Genomic DNA, 6,689 nt, shown 5'->3' with positions numbered 1-6,689 from the left:
CTAACTTCCCCACCTTTCCAAATCTGACTACTCCTTTCCAAGGTGATACTTTCAAATACACTTTATCACCTTTCTCGAATGATAACGGTTTTCTACGGGTATCGGCATAACACTTCTGCCGATCCCGTGCTGCCTTTAGATTGTTCTTAATTTCAAGAATTTTGCTGGTCGTTTCCTGGACCATATCTGATCTAATAACCTGTGTGTCGCCCACCTCAGTCCAGCAGAGTGGTGATCGGCACTTCCGTCCATACAACGCTTCGTAAGGTGCTGCCTTTATACTGCTATGGTAACTGTTATTATAGGAAAATTCAACGAGTGGGAGATGTTGATCCCAATTTCCCTTAAAATCCAGTACGCATGCACGAAGCAAATCCTCCAGGGTTTGGATGGTCCTCTCAGACTGACCATCGGTCTGAGGGTGGTAAGCTGTGCTTAGATTAATACGCGTTCCCAGCGCTTCTTGTACAGCTTGCCAAAGATTGGAGGTGAAATGGCTATCTCGGTCGGAGATGATTGAGATGGGTATCCCATGACGAGACACAATTTCATTTATATAAATCTGCGCAAGTCTCTCTGTGTTATAGTTATTTCTAATCGGAATAAAATGTGCCGATTTGGTTAATCGATCAACGACTACCCAAATTGCATCATGTCCTCGGGACGTCTTGGGGAGATGTGTCACAAAATCCATCGTGATCTGCTCCCACTTCCATTCAGGAATTTCCGGTTGTTGTAACATTCCCGAGGGTTTCTGGTGCTCCGCCTTAACCCTCGCACACGTCGTACACTTGCCGACGTATGTGGCTGTATCCTTTTTCATACCCGGCCACCAGTAGAACTCCTTCACATCCTTGTACATCTTATCCGATCCCGGATGTATGGAATATTTCGATTTATGCGCTTCGTCCATGATTAATTCACGAAGGTCATGGAGGGTCGGGATCCAAATCCGATTTTTGAAATAGAGAATTTCGTCCACGCGCTGTTCGAAATTCTTCTCGTTACCGTAAAGTCCCTCTTTTTCCAATTGTTCCTCTTTCAACGCCTCGCGTTGAGCGACTCGAATTAAATCTGAAAGGTTCGACTGGACAATCATCCCCAGCGCTCGCACACGCAATGGTTTAACTCGATCTTTCCTACTCAAGGCATCGGCTACAACGTTAGCCTTGCCGGGGTGATAACGGATGTCACAGTCAAAGTCGCTTAACAACTCGACCCATCTTCGTTGCCTCATATTCAGTTCTTTCTGATCGAATATGTGTTGCAAACTTTTATGATCGGTGAAGATGGTGCACTTTGTACCATAGAGATAATGTCTCCAGATTTTAAGTGCGAAGATAACTGCTCCCAGTTCTAAGTCATGAGTAGTGTAATTTTTCTCGTGTATTTTTAACTATCGAGAAGCATAGGCTATGACCTTATTATTTTGCATCAACACGCATCCTAACCCTCTCCGGGATGCGTCACAATACACGACAAAACCATCGTCTCCGTCGGGGAGACTTAAGATCGGCGCTTGGCACAATCTTTGTTTTAGCGTTTGAAACGCCGTTTCCTGCTCTTCACCCCATTCATACTTTCGATCTTTTTGGGTCAGAAGGGTTAAAGGTTGGGCGATGCTGGAAAAGTTCTCTATAAATCAACGATAATATCCAGCTAAGCCTAAGAATTGGCGGATTTCCTTTGGCGATTTAGGCGCTTGCCAATTCTTAACTGCTTCAACCTTACTTGGATCAACGTGTATTCCTTGATGGTTTATAACGTGACCAAGGAATTGCACTTCTTGTAACCAGAAGTTACACTTGGAGAATTTTGCATACAACTTCTCCTGATTTAGAAGCTCTAAAATTAATCTTAAGTGTTGTTCGTGCTCTTCTTTACTCTTCGAGTTTATCAAAATATCGTCAATAAACACAATGACGAATTTATCGAGGTAGGGTTTACAGACTCGATTCATGAGATCCATGAACACTGCTGGCGCATTTGTTAGCCCAAAAGGCATAACTAAGAACTCGTAATGACCGTAGCGAGTCCGGAATGCGGTTTTTGGGATATCCTCCTCCTGAATTCTAACCTGATGGTATCCCGATCTAAGATCAATTTTTGAGAAATAGCTCGCACCTTGCAGTTGGTCGAACAGGTAATCAATTCGGGGGAGAGGATACCTATTTTTGATTGTCAACTTGTTCAGCTCCCTGTAATCAATGCACATTCTAAGGCTTCCGTCCTTCTTTTTCACGAATAGTACCGGTGCACCCCACGGGGAATAACTAGGACGTATAAATCCTTTATCCAACAATTCTTGCAACTGGTTGGATAATTCTTGCATCTCGGATGGTGCAAGTCGGTAGGGCGCCTTAGCAACAGGGCCAGCTTGAGGTAATAAGTCGATTCTGAATTCGACCTGTCGGGTTGGCGGTAATCCAGGAAGTTCCTCTGGGAAAACTTGTGGAAATTCGCGTACCACTGGAATATCGTCCACCCGTTTTTCCTCAGGATCCGTGGCCGTCAAGCTCGCTAGATACGCCACGCATCCCTGGCGTATATATTTTAACACCTTGAGGTGGGATATAAACGGTATTATATTGCCCGACTTCTCACCCTGCACTAATACCTCTTCTTCATCCGACACCCGGATCTTGACGATTTTCTTTTCACAGTTTATTTCTGCCTTGTTACGTGCTAACCAATCCATTCCCACTATCACGTCGAAACTACCCAATTCTACTGGTAACAAGTCAATCAGAAAGGGTTGATCGTTCAGAATAAAAGGGCAATTCCGAAATATCTGATTAACTATCATGGTTTTACCGTTAGCTACTTTTACAGTATAAGGTTCTATGGTTTCACTAATCGGAAGGTTTGCTATTGATAGAAACTTGACAGAGACAAAACTTCTATCGGCGCCTGTATCAAATAATACAGAAGCGTAATGATCAGAGACGAGGAATGTACCTGTCACTACGCTGGGGTCCTGGCGTGCTTCGTTTGCCCCCAACACAAAAGCTCGGCCTCTCGCCGGATTGGACGACGATGCCTGACCCACTGCTTGTCTCCCATTTCCTCCCTGGTTCAGCCTCGGACAGTTTCTCTTGAAGTGATCTGTGCTGCCACATTCAAAGCAAGCCCGGCTAGTGGTCATCATTTGGTTTCCTTGTGGGTTTTGCTGTCGGGTTGGTTGGGTCCTAAATGGCTGCGCACGGATAGGTTGCGGTTGTCGGTTCAGATTGTTCAGGGTTGTCCTACAACTCGGTGCGTAGTGCCCATTCCTGCCACACCGGTGGCACACTACCTCCTTGCACACGCCACCATGCTGGCAACCGCATTTCCCACATTTAGGGAACGTCCCTTTCTGCGATTCCTGCCTTCCGCCTGAACTAGTCATGGTGTAGTTCTGGGCAGCGGGCCTAGCACGTTTACTTTGCTGCTTCTCCCGGATCCTATTGTCATATGTACCTCGCTTACCCCCAGCAGACTCTCCTGCCACCTTCAGTGACCCACTCCTCACGAAATCGTATGTGACGATACCAGCTTGCGTCACCACACTCTCAAACGTCTGGTGTCCCCCAAAGTTGACTATACTCCTTACTAGCGGAGTTAGTCCCCATATATAACGCTCAACCCTCTTTGACTCTGGGGTGACTAACCATGGCACTAATCGCGACAATTCATTAAATCGGTTTGTATAACCTAAGTGGTCTGCCCCCTGCATCTCCAGGTTCCACAATTCGTTTTCTAACTTTTGTAATTCGTTTTTCGGGCAGAAATGTTCCAGTACGAGAGCCTTGAGCTCTGTCCAGGTCATGCGGTTTGTCGCCGCCTGACCGCGAGTCTGCACTATGGTGTTCCACCATGTCAAGGCATGGTCCGTGAACGTGCAGGTAGCATACTTAACAACGTAATCCTCAGGGCAGTTGCTGATGTTCACAACAGCCTCTATTTTCTCAATCCACTTAACCAACCCATTGGGTCCCTCAGATCCGCTAAATTCTAGGGGTTTGCACAACATAAAGTCTTTGATTGAACATCCCCTGGATACAGGAATTGGTTCAGTACGGTTCGTCTCTACCGTAGGTATAGGGCCATTACTATCTGTAACGACCACCCTAGGCGGTGCGTCATTACTCGGAATCGTGTTATCATTCTGTGGAGGATTAACATTTTGTTCCCCGTCATTATTGGTGGTCGTTTGATTGCTCGGAGGGGCTGGATTGGTCGAATTGTTAATACTGGCGGCGATGCGCGATACTATATCCGGTATCGCCGCCTCTAACTGTTGAGCAATCAAACGGCTCACGTCTACTTCCGACAATTGGGCTGAACGTTTTGGTGCCATTCTACACAACATCAAGAAAATATATATAATTAATACAAGTTCCAATCATAAAACACAACAAACATTCCATTCATTAATAACATTAGTACATTTTACATCCATATCAGTTCACATACGTTTCCTGTCATCATTACATAAGTTAAGTTTTCCTACTTAGGGCCTATGTCGGCATCATCTCGACATAACCCACAATGGGTCAGTGCTTGAATGATACCCAAAAGTATCTATAACGATATACCCCAAAAGAGACCCTCTAAGGGCCAGTGGTTGTATTATAACTACCCAAGATTCACTCTATGTTAGCATCACCACTAACTGCTTACACAGAGTATCAAAAAGCGGCCCCTGTCTACTCCCGTCCTAACACAACTAAACACGGTGGTATACCAACCACACCAGCACCGCCGCCATCCCCACAATCACTGCCATTAAACCCCGGATCCTTTTTTCCATCCGGTCAATCAACCCCAGGGAGTAGGCGTCCTCCCTCCTCAGCTGCGCGATCGCATGCTGGCTGTCCAGTATGCAATCCACCAAGAGGTTCCTCCTCTGAATACCCACCGTCAAGGCGGTGGTGTGCTCATTCATCCGCTCGGTGAGCACCCGGAGCCACGCCGCCTCGGTGGAGGGACGCTCATCCCTCACTGGCCTGGGGGTACCCCACACAGGTGGCGGCACAGGCCCGGGCTGGGGGCGGGAGGACTCGCCTCTGTGGTAAGTGGATCTGGGTGGGGTAAAGGTAGGTGGAACATATGGGACACTGATCCGCGCCGTGAGGCGGGGACCTGGTCTGGGAGGGGTGAGGGTGACCTGAGGTGCGGGTGGGGTGGGAGACCTGGTAACCCTAGCAGGGGAGGACAAGCTAGCACTCCTAAGGCTAGTCTCAGAAGGCTCGGTGCTGGAAGCTAAGCGTACACTCCTAGAGTCCCCGGAACTGGCCTCCTCCGGGTCCTCATCTACAGATAAACTTCGTGATCTTGACATGCTTACCTGTACACAAGTTAGCAAACATATAGTCCTTTTCATAATGTAAATCCTAATTAAATTAATATACACACATTCATACAACCTTGTCACATAAAAATATTATCATATACTTACACATATGTTGCCGATTTTACCTATTAAAGTCCCCCGTGACTTCCTCTGAATTCCCTCGTGCGGACAAGTCTGTTATTATGTTCCGGACCATAATAACTCACTTGTCCATCCAAGTTCATCCAGACCTCGTCACAATAATTTATTAGTTGATATTCAGATCCTATAACACTTGAGCTACTGGTTATATTTTAGGTATCTTTTAAAGACATCCTAATTCTTTATAACCAATGGCTCTGATACCAAGTTCTGTAACACCCCGTAACCGCAGCGGAAACGTACATGGGATGCAACAGACACATCTGATATCAACAGCATTGCTTATAAAGAAAACACCACTACATTAATTTAAGCGAATTACATTGTTCCGAGTTTCGTTACCATCTAGGTGTTATCACATAAGTTTTACCGATAGTACATTAACATATTTAAAACAAAATACAGATCCTTAATCTTCCACAAAATAGTACACATCATCAAGCACGTATCATTCATTCCATTTTGGGTGTACCTAGAAAGCATGTAAAGAAAACGGGTCAACTACGAATAGTTGGTGAGTTTCACTGATTTAAATAAACATTGACAATTTATTATAATAAATCATATATTAGCGATGTAATTATGCTGAGCCCACAAGTGAAACCTCTGACTATCACACACAATCCCCGTGGCATATCCCCTGCCCACGGACCCGTGACATATCCCCCGTCCACGGAACTGCCCCAAACCGCTATGTCTAACATTACATAGCAAAATATATATAACACCCAAAATAGACATGTGCAACTGGCTGGGAAACATCAGCAATCCATGCCGGACCAGTTGGGTTTGTCAGACCAATAGTACTATTCACACTCTACCGGCTTTTAGCTAATCACTCGTGTTGCGGGGCCTTACAATGTTAGCAACTCAGACAATTACCATCTTAGTACATTTCCGTACGATTCCCGTACAATAAACATTATATAAATACATTCATTTCCATGCGATCGGCATGTACTTAAACACTTTGATAATAACATGCTTTCCGCCCCGGGAAAATATTTAAAACAGTTCAATAAAAAGGGGCTCGTGAAAACTCACCTTTTGGTGAGCAGAGATGTAATACTGGCGCGGCTACCTGTCCGGATCTGTAATACGATCCCTAAGTCGTTACTACACAATTTCTATTAATATAACTTAAATTCGTGTTAACCGGTACGTCCGGGGACACTGTTAACCCAGTACCGTACACGATCCGGGGACAATGTTA

Source organism: Bidens hawaiensis, unplaced genomic scaffold (genome assembly GCF_021521415.1).
Source record: "Bidens hawaiensis isolate Kalapana, Puna unplaced genomic scaffold, B.hawaiensis_p1.1 tig00004283_1, whole genome shotgun sequence".
Lineage (NCBI taxonomy): Eukaryota > Viridiplantae > Streptophyta > Magnoliopsida > Asterales > Asteraceae > Bidens > Bidens hawaiensis.
The sequence above is the reverse complement of the archived record's forward strand: the minus strand, read 5'-3'. Positions refer to the sequence as shown.